Source organism: Thalia democratica, chromosome 7 (genome assembly GCF_965202585.1).
Source record: "Thalia democratica chromosome 7, ktThaDemo2.hap1.1, whole genome shotgun sequence".
NCBI lineage: Eukaryota > Metazoa > Chordata > Thaliacea > Salpida > Salpidae > Thalia > Thalia democratica.
The window spans coordinates 54093719-54106377 of NC_139171.1; positions in this window are offsets into that span (position 1 = coordinate 54093719).

Genomic DNA, 12659 nt, shown 5'->3' on the forward strand with positions numbered 1-12659 from the left:
GAAACCAAAATTACAGTTTTATACTTTTATTTTTACAAGTCTACAATTAAAACATATAACTTTTTTTTCAAAATTAGTTTTATTTCATTACCTAACCTTGTCATAATGAAACACCTTTTTTATATTCTTGTAAAGTTTTTTATTTCTGTTTAAGTAACAGTCACTTTGATATTTAATAAATATCCTTTAACTTTGTTTACAATTTTGCTGCTGCTTTAATTTTTACTGAAACAAAGTTAAACAGCTGCAAAACAGATTTATGATTAATACAACTAAAACTGAAGCTTTATTTTGCTTCATTGCTTACAAATTAAAAAAAACTAAAAGTATGTATACTTTGCTTTTCCAATAACAAAAAACGATTTTTTTTTGGTTTTACTAATTTGCTTTAAGTTTACATAAATATTTGTATAGAACGTATCAAATTAGTATTCATATAGTATATATTCATTCATTAAAAAAAAAAACGTTCAAAAGCGAAAATTTACAACTAAAACATAAAAATAGTAACAGAAGACACAAATCATGTATTTAATTTATCATTAGTAATGATTTGGAGTGGGTATGAGATACATGTGAGATCTGTTTACGCGGGATATGTTGTAAGTTCACTAACTTCTACTTATTTCATTATAGGTATGAATACTTTGAACCAGTGGCGTAGCGTGGTATTTTGGTTAGGGGGTGTGCAAATTTTTTTTTCGAAAAATGCCCTAAAATAAAACTTTTGTAATTAGCTATTAAAAATTTATTTTATGAGTAATATAATTGAAACATATTCATTAAATAAAATAAGTTCGAAGTAACTGTTTTAAAAAATACTTATATACTACAAAATTAAACAATTCGAAAAAAGTATAAATTTCATTACAATTACTTATACTTGCACAAATGTAAACTTACTAAATAAAAATTATTTTTACTACTTACAGTAAACTTTATATCTTTAAAAATGAACATATTCAATAAAACGAAAGTATCTGTTTTATTTACGAAAAAAATATCAATCTTTTTAATTTACAATACAACAGTGATAACAACACCTCATTCCACATAATTTAGATAAAGTTACACAGAAGTTAATTTAGACCAACTTTAAAACTGTTATTACAATCTATTACAACTTTGTAAAATAGTTAAAAGCGTACTTTAAATTTAATACATCTGATTGTATTTGTTTAAAATAAAAATCACAAACAAAGTAATTTCTCATAGGCCGACACGCTTTTTTTTGTATTTTTACAAAAATAAAGATCAGAAAACTAGCAGTAGTCTCAACATTTATTGAAGCATAAAAAAAAACTTGTAAAATTGTTTAATTTTCCTCTAAGCGTGACCTATTTTTGTAAACTTTTTGTAGAAAAATCTGTAATAAGGTTATACTAGTGTGGTGTACTAATTAGTTGCGTACTTTTTGAGTCTAAATTCTTATGAAGTTAATGAAGTTATAAAATTTTTCCATATGGAGTTTTTCATCTTCATCAACATCGGTGCGCACTTTCGCTTGCGAACCGAATAAGTATATTGTGTAGTTTCAATAACTTGTTACTAATTGGTATTTAAAATTTCGTTTAACTTTTAGAATGCTAAATAAACATAGTTGAAAAAAGGTAAATTAAGCAGAAAAAATAAACAATAAAGGATAAAGATATTACATTCTTTTTTTTTACTTCTTTTCTTTTTTTTTGGGTGGCACGCATGCATCAGTGTCCCTCCCCACGCTACGGCCCTGCTATGAACCATAGTTGTCTTTTAAACAAATGTTTTGGGGTCAAATAAAGTTTATTTTTAAAGTAGAACGGTTATAAATGAGTTTTCATTAGATATAATACAACTAAATTATATGCTTTATTTAATTTATCAATACTCGACGAATAAAGACCTATCAATAATGAACCAAAGCATTTACTTCTTCAAAATTAACTGAAATATAAACTTTTATACTTTAGAACATCTATACCTGAAACAATCAAACTTAAAGTATTTTTTCTAACTTACCAAGTTTAGTTTTTGCTGTAAACTGTAGTGAAATACATTACCTTTTGAGTTTTGATGGGTTTGTAATGTGTTTTTTGCGGTAGGTTTGACTATAATAAATTAAAATACATGTAAAGAAAGTTAAAAAAGTGTGATTGAAAATTAAATAAGTAATTACAGCAATTATTTATCTATTTTTGTCAAAGTTTTCTATTATAGTAGTAATCAGTTATTAAGTAATGATTATATATAACAATTTTTACATGAACGTTAAACATAACTGGTAAGTTTAAAAGTTCATAATTTTTAAACTTTTAATTTTTATCCTTAAAAACCCTTAGGACTTTATAAGTTTTTCTACACATTGATGCTTAAAAAATGTCAATCGGTTCGAAAAAAAAAAAAGCTAAAATATATCAATTGTTTCAATAGATAACTTACTAAAGTCAACTTAAAGTTAGATTTTATACTGTGTATTAGTAGCTTAGGTTTTATTCAATTTTTTTTGCTAGCAAACTCGTTGTTAAATGATTAAAAAAATCACTCCATCAAAGTAAACTCATTTAAAAAAATTTATTTTTTTTTGTGCAGAGCTTGGTTAAAGATAAAACTTAAACCGTATTTAAAAAACTATACGTGTTCTAAACAAGCTGATTTAAAAAGAAAAGTTTTTTAAAGCGTCTAAAACAGAAGTTGATACAACTAACTAAATGAAAAAAACAAATTAAATAGACAGTTAATTTTAAAAACTAGGAAACAACTAAATTAACCTGTTTAAATACGATCAATTTTTAATTAAAAAATCACTAAGAGGGTAAAAGCACAACCATATTTAAACAACACTTGACAAACTACTGAATTCTTAAAACTATCAAATTGTATTCAAACGCTTTTAATGTTAGTTTTGTTAAAAATTTATTTGTAGAAAATCTTATTTAAAAAAAGCAATCGAGATTAGCGATGTAATGTTTTTATTTATATCAAAGAAATAGTAAACAAAGTTTTAGGTTGCCGCAAAAATTTACATTTTCCGTTAAACACCTGCGAAAAAGTTTTCAAAAAATAAAACACTGAATTCCTTTTATTTAATCCAATTTCACATGTACCAGTATTGTGTACATTTTCTTCAAAAATGTGACATATACACTCAAACGCGGTTTTGTATCGAGCTTTTTCTAGCTAAATCATTTTACCTGTAGATAAATGAAACTAATTTAAAAACGTTTAAAATGACATTTATTTATTTTTTGCTTTTATGTAAAACCAAAAACTCTAAAAATAACCTATTACATAGTGTTTTATAAATTAAACTGGTATAAACATTTAAATGTTTATTAAAAAGGATAAACTAATTGCACGTTGACTGATTGTATTATTTCAAGAAAACTTGAAGAGTTTGAATATTTTGTTTGTTGCAGCTACTAAGTTATTCAGCACATCTTTTTTTTCCGATAATTATTTATTTTTCTTTGCTCTTGCATTAAAAAGGTTTTTACCTTTTCTTTTATGAATTTCGAATTATTGATGTCAAATTTTTAGAGATTAGAATCATTTTCGTGTGTTGTGTTTTAATACTATAAAGTAAGTAAAATATATTTATGTATCAGTATAGTTGTTCGAGAATAACTTTTGCTAAAAATTTTTAGCAACCTAGCAATTTAATGCTTGTAAAACCTTCGCCTACCTTTGATTACTTAAACTTCATCTAAGCTTGAACTCTAAAAGTATAATAAAAAAAAGTAAGAATATAATTTTGTTTTTGTGAACTTTGAATGTTTATTTAGATAATGTCTGATTTAAAATATAGTTGTTTGTGCTTAACAAGATTTACTGTTGTTTAAGTTGTTTAACAGAGATGAATAAACTATGCTTAAAACTGATACATACAATCTCAAAAGTGTTTACTACTAATTTTTTTAGCTAAAAAACTTCTCCAGAAAATTACCTAATTTAAACATTTCGAATAAATATTCGGAACTACAAACTTAGTATGATATTTGAATTTTTATCTGCTTCAATTTATTTCCGATGGTTGCTAAAAATCGGAAACTTGTCGCAGATTTGATCAAAAGACGATTTAAGTAAAATCTAAACAGCGTTTAATAGGTTTAATAAAGTTAAAAGGTTTTTAACTGGAATAATTGCAATCTTTAAAAATAAGTATTATCTAGTTTCTATTGCTAATTGTCATCAAAATAATTTTTTATTGAAGTTTTATGCATTCTAGGGTTTAATATTATACTATTAGTTTTAAAAAAGATGTTATCTAGACCTCAAAGATTTTATTCACAGTTAAATAGAAATATAATTGCTGCTTTTATCTTTTTATTAACTTCAGATAGATTCTTCTAACCTTAATCAAATTAGCTATAAACAATTTGATTAACTTAGCTATCATTACTGTTCTTAATACCCAAGATATCTATGCTACAGCTTGCTATATTATGTTATCGCGCTTACATAAAGATTTTGAATTACATGTTCAAATAGTATCAGTAATTTATTTGGTCACAGTTTTAATCAAAAGATTAAATTAGTGTTTGGAAATAATTACGCAAACACAAAATCAACAGACTTTAGAATAAAGACGGTTTCTAAAATGCGTACAATGTGAATTACTAAATTGTTATTTGCTGTCAGCTAAAACCACACATTATACACAAACTATCAACAATTAGTCAAAATTAAAGGATTAAAGAAAAACAAATTAGAAATATATTAGTTTACTTCTTGTTGTTTAAATTTGTGTGCTCTAGAAGAATTATAAAAAAAGAGTTTGTCTGCTCTAGTTACTGATGAACGCTATTTTAAAATTTGTCTATGGTGCTGACGTTCTCTCACTTTATAGTTTTTTTTGTGTATATTCGAACAAGTTTCATAGTATTTTAACAGCTTCTCATTAGCTATAAGAGGCATTTTCATCCATTGTAATTTCCTGAAAGTTTCACAGAATGTCTAAAAGTGTAGTTTTAAAAAACTTCAATATTTTTTTATACTTGATGTATATGAGGGTGCTGTTTTGCAAGTGTTGGAGACAATTGAACTAATTTATCGATTGTTGGCCGGATGCTAAATATTTGTAATTACCGGAGCTAATTAGTACGTGCTTACTTGGTCAAAACAGTTCCAAACTTGAATTTGTTACAGAAAGTAAATTGCTTTCAAGTGAGTTATTCTATATAAATAAAAACAAATTGTACTCTAATAGCAAAAATTACTTTATGTACCAACATATGTTTCTGTGTGGTAACGAATCAACACACTTCAACTGGGTTGTTAATGGAAAAGATAATGAGTTATGTAAAAATAATATATCATAAAAATCAAAATAGTTTGTTGTAAAAAATATATATATATAAAATCTTGTATTCATCGGTTGCTTTTTTATTTCAACGAAAAAAATTGAAAATATTTTAAAAGTTCATGAGTTTATTAAAACTTAAAATAACAGATAGTTGAAGTATTTAGAGCAGCGATTTAATGCAACCTTAACTAATTAACAATCAATCATAAATAAAAACTAATTTATAGGTGCTTACTCGACTGGCATTCATTGTTTTTTGTATTTAATTCTATTTTATTATTAATATAAAATAACAAAATTAACTATTTTTTTACGTTTACTCTATGTTCTAATTGATATAACATAACGAAAAAAATTTATACGATAGTGAAAACTTGTTCATGTGTATCAAGTGTGTTTTTCGCCAAAAAACAGCAAACTGAGGGGAATTAATACAAGTTCAATTAGCTTTCGAGCGCAGATTTCTAAGTAAATAAGCAGCTAATCCACAACAAAGTGCTTTGTAGAGAAAAGACAGTTGAAAGTTTCTATCCATTAATTCATTTATTTAATTGCTGATATTCGATCTTCGCCTTTCGTCGTAAAAGAGATAATCCAGTGTCTTTATGGCGATTTGATTTTGACCTTTGAAGGGTAAGCTGATTAAGAAATGTACTAATTGGTTTAAAATTTATTCCTATTCCCCTTTCAAGCTGCTTTTAGACATGCTTTACGCTTGACCTTCGCATAAAAGAATGGTTAATAAAAAGTAAATTAGGTTTTGGTTTAATATGCTATTATGTTACGTATGATAAACTAACATAAGCTTTTTAGCTTAAGTTAAGCTTGAACTGTCGGTAGAATATTGCTCGATGGATTTTAATATATTCTCCAACTACCATCTGAAATATCTAAAATAGATTATAACAGAAAAATACCTCAAGCTGACTTAATTCCGTTTAAAACCATTAAACTTTATTCAATAATTAAAAAAAAAAAGTTCATTCATGTTTAGTTTAAGTTTAAAATAGTTTTTAACTTATTAATACTGAATCTATTGTATTAGATAAAAATATGTCAAGCAAAGTAATTAATAACACTGTTCGTTTAATTTATGAATAATACTTACAGTAACTAGTTTGAGTAAATACGATTAAAAACCTCATCAAGTAGTGTGTGCCAGGCGTATTTTGTTTCAATTTGAATTGGAATGTGTACAAAACATGTCAGAATTTATCCCTTCAAAAAAACGTCAAGAATAATTCGAATATCTGTTCAACTTGTCGAAGTGTAGCTTTTAATTTAAGCTTCAAGTTTTCAAATAATTTATAAAATGTTCCGCCGTTTTTAAATATTTGAGATTATGTATTGGAACTAACAATAGTTTATTTTTTTCTTTTACTTGAGTAAATTTAATTTAAAAATTTTAATTAAAATGATTGACGTTTCTAGTTTAGACAGGATCTTGTAAAAGCAATTAAATGTTTTTTACTTATTCGTTACGAAACGCTTTTATACACTTGAAGCAAACTTAGCAATGCTACTTAAAAAACTTAACTTATTTTACAGCGATGATTGATTTGTTGTTAGCACCTGCAGGCAGCTTTAGAAAACACTTGAAATCGCAATCACGTGTCACTTTCAGAGTCACGCGCGCGCTAATGACGAAACAATGAAGCACGTGTGAGCGCATAATTAAGACAAAAAGTATTTCTTTTGCTACAGTGAGAGACTGGTTTCTGATGCGCGGAGCTTAGCTGGAGAAACTTTACTTCTTTTATCGACGCAAGTAATTAGTTTCTTCAACATTTGAACTTGATTTCGACACTGTCCAACTTCAATTATATATTGTGCTAACTGTGAAAAAGCTTTTGCGTTGAATACGTTTATGTTGCAGCTAATTTTTAACAGCACTTAAAGACAAACACCCACAGCAAATACCCCGCATAAATTTATTAATATTTTTTAACATTTACCACTAAAAATACAATTGCATTAATTTTGTGTTTTTAGAGTTTCTAAATAAGTAACTTTTATTCAACACTAAATGACCAACATACAGTAACCTCTCGCTTATTTACGCACATTGTGTCTACAGAAAAAATGCGTAGAGATACGAGAGATCGCAAAGATACGAGAGGTACCAAATATACTTGCTATAATGGCTGTTTTTTGATATTGCTTCTAGTTTAAAGCAGACTGGGGACTTTCCCACTTCTAACAATTTGTTTACTTTATTTATAAATATTAAAACGAAAGATAAAACTAAACATATATTAAAAAAAGGGTTTAAATTTATATAAAATAATATTACTTGTAAAAATTGTTTACCAATTTTAATAATAAGTAGATTTTATTTTTATATATAATATTAGGTGATTTATTTGACACTTAATATTCATATTCTATTCTATTTAGCAAATTCAACTTATAATTAAGCATTTGTTTACAATTAAGAAATGGTGTGGTGTCCATTTTTTAATTTGTTCCTATAGTCTTTTACAAAATTATGCCTTTTGTGCTGCAATGGATTTCTTCTTTTGACAAAAATACTTAAAATATAAGAAAAATGTTTAATAAAATTTGTCTATGTTACTACAACTCTTTTTAATTTGACCTTTGCCCACATAAGGGTTAACTTGTCTTGCATTGTATTAAAGATATATTAATGGATTTTTTGAGCAGGAATAACATTTCATGCCATATAAATTTGAGGAATTGCCCAATTTGTATAAATTTAAAGTTTTTATTTTTTGAATTTTTAGAATTCTAAAATGCGTAACTAAACGAGAGTGCGTAACGTCACGAGTGCGTAAAGATGCAAGAGGCTACTGTACTGTTATATTTTATTTGTTAGATGTATTTGTAATCTAAAAAGTTGTTAAATAAGTTAAAAATTTAATATGTTGTGTTAATTATAAAGTTCAGTTTGATGGCAAATATTGGAAAGTAAAATATTTATTTTAATAATTTTTAATTTTAAAAAGGACCATTTTTTAAAGGTTGTATTAAAAAAGTAAGAAGTATTCAACAAAGCAGCTTTATTATGCTGCATAGCCGCAAAGAACTTGGTTAACAAAATCATGAACATTAAACAAATTTCAAATATACTCCTGGTGATTTTTCTTAAACTGCTAACCGTTGTATCAGAAGTGCCCGACCCAATAAGTGATGAAGTTCAGAATGGTTCGAGTGAAGTGAGTTCTCACACAAACGGTTTGCTATTGACAGCACAAACTTCAAAGCACGGAAAAGGTCGCAAAACAAGAAGGAAGCACGAGAACAGACACCAAGGTATGTTGCTTTTGAAATAATAAAAATAACTTTTAATTTTGAAATCACCAGTAAAAAGTAGTTATTGTTGCTGATATTGTTGACATCATTAAAAGATTAAGGTTACTAATTGCGGAGTTAAAAGGCACCGCGAAACAAAAACAACGTGAGATGCAGATGAACTCCCGCAAACCCGCCAACAACCAACATTGTTTAGTTTGCCGCTCAAAATTGTTGCTAATTTTATCGCTGAATTGTTGGTGAGGTTGAAAGTCGTCTCTGTCGAAGTTGGCCACTTTAGTTAGAGAATTTTGTAAACAAGAAAAACTGAAACATGTGACCCCCTCAAACCTTTACATACGGTAAAATTTATATATAGTGTGTATGTTTCCAGTCTTTATATATGCTTTAATCTTAACTGATTGTGAAAAACTAGACACTAAACGTTAAGGTAGACTGTATTGTCTAAATTCCTGAAATTCCTGAAATAAATTTATGTTCTAGATTTCAAGTTTACAAATTGTTTAGTTGACTTGTAAAATTATGGTTGTGCAAATGTAATTAGTCTTGTTTCGTCAACCTTCTCCGATTTGTTTTTTAAACTGGGGAGGCTCTGCGGTTCGCCCACTCGAGGGCGTTCGAGCTGGGGAGGAGAAAAGTGCTCAATATGATAGTGGTTGTGACTTCGGGGAAGTCCGACGACCAATACCAAAAGCACATTGAGTTGATTACATCAAAACTTTTACTTTTTTTGTTGAACTTATCAGCTGCTTGTGTTTGCTGACACAAGGGCGCTTGTTGATCAGCAATCAGCATGAGAATTTCTCAAACAGGACTCATTACTCTTGAAGATACTTTAAACTAAATGCGTGCCTAATGTGCACTCAATTGCAGTGTTTACTTGAAACTTGAAAAGTTGCATTTCAATTATTCGATTACTAAGCCTAAGATAAACCGATTTCAAAACGAATAAAGCAAATTTAAAACTTATACAATTAACTTATTTGGACAGATAACGTTTTAATTTATCTTATCTACGCTAAAACAATTTTGTACATAAAGTGCTTTAAATAGCTGTAACAAATATAAAAAATAACTTTATTGTTAGAATGGTTTAAATTAGTGTTGACTAAATGTTGTTTAACCCGCGCCTTTTAAATTATTTCTGATTTACCAAGACGTGAGCAATCTATACTTCAGCTCAAACTCATAAGAAAAATAATCCATAATAATATGTGGGTCGAAGTTATTTTAAACATATATAGGTTTCAATTTCACTTTAATATAAATCATTTTAATTAAAAACAGGAAGCTTTAAATAAAATAAATGTTTATTAAAATTATGAAAACATATAAAAATAAAGGGTAGCTATCAAATTTGCAAGATCGTACAAAATTGCACGAGGTGACAAACTTGCTTAATATATACTTTTGCACGAAGATCCTTTTGCAAAAAGAGTCACTTTTGCACGAAAACACTTTCGCACGGGTAATTTTTTTTTACTATTTCTTTTACCCCTAATTCTTACCCTCGATCGGTAGCATTTTTTTTAAACTATTATTATTTTTTTATAGTAATTTTTATTAGTTTTTTACGTTTTTTTATTTTACTATCACAGTTACCCCTTACCCTTACCTTCGGTTAGTAACTTTTTCTTCTTCTTTTTTTTACTAACTTCTGTTTTAGTTTTTTATTTCTGTAATTTTTACTCTCGTGCAAAAATTTAATTGTGCAAAATCGTCTTCGTGCAATTTTGTCCCTTCGTGCAATTTTGTATTCGTGCATTTTAGACCTGTTCCTTAAAAAACAACTTTTTAGATGGTTTAAATAGTCGCTTAAGCTAAAAGCATGGTAAAATCTTTCAATCAATCTGTCAACGCGAGCGACTTGAGATAAACAATGAAGTGTTTCAATTATACACATGAATTTATCTGTGAAAAGTATCTGAATATGAGTTCACAGAAAATAATATTATTCACACAATTTAATGCTGTTTTTAAACATGGTTTTAAAATACATTTAGAATTAATAAATATTCATTAAATTAAGAAAGTATCTACAAGACTACCACAAAATAAACAATCAACTCCAGTTTAACATCTTCAAATAAAAAATCCCCCTCACAGAAACTGAAGAAGGAGGGAGTGGTAGTGGTGCACGTGGGAGTTGACATGGACACGAGCGAAATGGAGCGATACGCATCAGTTGACGACCTGTACTTTCCGGTGAGCGTTTTACAACAAACTGGAACACGTGCAGATGAACGTGGCAGAGACTCTGTGCTCACAGGCATTCAACCATTACCAAACAGGTCACTACACTACTTATAACTAACTTAGTCTTTATGCAAACACTTAAGTACTTTTTTGTTAAAGAGTTAAATTGAGATATAGTAAATACTTTTAAGTTGTCTAATTAAAAATGGGTTTTATATATAGCTAGTTTACTCAAAAAACTATTGAAAATATATGCACAATACAATAAGTTGGATAAAAAAAAATAACTTTTAAATAGATAAACAAAACAAATACTATTACAACGTTACTATTGTTTAGTATTGTTTTATAAAATGTAAGTTTAGAAAACTTTAATTGCAAAACAAAAATTATTCTTTTAGTTTAAACAAGTAACTTCTATATTAAAAAACTTGTTAGTTCTTAATACAAACTTAAGTTATTACAATTTTTAATTTTTTTAGTTTTTTCATTTTTATTTTATAATTTAAATATCATTTTTCCCAACTGCTAAAGTATTAAACTAAAATATTTATACGATGACCTAAATGCAGTTATTTTGAACTTTTAAAGTCAGTTTTAGTTCAGTTTTATTTTTATACTTATATAATATACATACTTGATTTCATTAAATTATGTTATCAAAATGAGTTGTTAAAATTTCAAAGTATTTTTTCAGTGATCGTTATTAAAGTAACTTAAAAGTAACTTTTAATTTTTATCAATTTTGAAGCTAATTTTTAGCTAGCAGATGAAAATAAAGCATCTAACAGGAAGTATACAAAAATTAAAAGACTATACTTAAGTACACAAAATAGGCTATGAAAGTTTAAAAATAAAAAAAGCCATAAAATCAAGCGCTTTTAATAAATATGTTTTTACCCACTCTAACTTTTCTTAATGCTTGTTTTTTTAATTTTCATTAACTGGATTAAGTTTAAATTTGAACTGTTGAAATACAAGTAAATAAAACTGAAATCACAAGTTGATTTCAATAACTCATCAACAGAAACTTTAGTTATTTGTTGATAGAATAGACATACAAAGTATTTAATTTGATTCCACGCAACTAAAATATTTAGAATTTTAGTGAAAAGTAGTAAAAAAACAGTAGTTTTTTTTTATTGAAATGTGTAAAATAAAGTATATAAACCTTAAAAAGAACGTTTTGTGTTCTGTAACAAAATTTAGTTAGCTTTTAGAAGTTCACTTTAAAACGTTTTTTAAAAGTTCTTTAAACTATATCTGAAAAACTCTAGCACTAAACTTTCATAATGTTTTGAAATTAAAAAAAATATTTTTATTTTAACTTTAACTTAAAATTGAACTTTGCTACGGCTGCCTTTTAGTAAAACTAAATTTCAAGTAGAATACAAACTTAATCTCAAGTGGTATCTGTAAGTAGTTGCTCGACAGTTAAAAATAAACATGTCTAAAAGAGTTTGAAACCTTATTTCTTACAAAATAACTTATTGTCTGTCCGTAATACTTTTTACATTCAATTCTTTATGCATAACCGACGTTATTTAGAGAATTTATTTTTTCTACTGCTTTGAAAACAAAAAACTTTTAAAGTTTTAAAATGAAAGCTTTTAAATTAAAAATTAAGAAATGATTCAAAACTACTTTGAACACATCAAAGCCGTTGTGACATAAGTGAAATGTCTGATAATTTAATAAAATTTTTAGCAGCTTGTGTGAGTAATTCTAATGCGATTCAAATAACCTGATCGTCTGAAAACCGAACAAAAGTGGCGTTGTGCGTTTTTCACACAATTATGACGTCACACTGCCGAAAACTACGGTTTTTAATCGGGTTTTGACGGGCTTCAAAATCAAATGTTTTGGCTGAATCGGATTAACAAAAGGCGCTAAATGAAGGTCACATTAC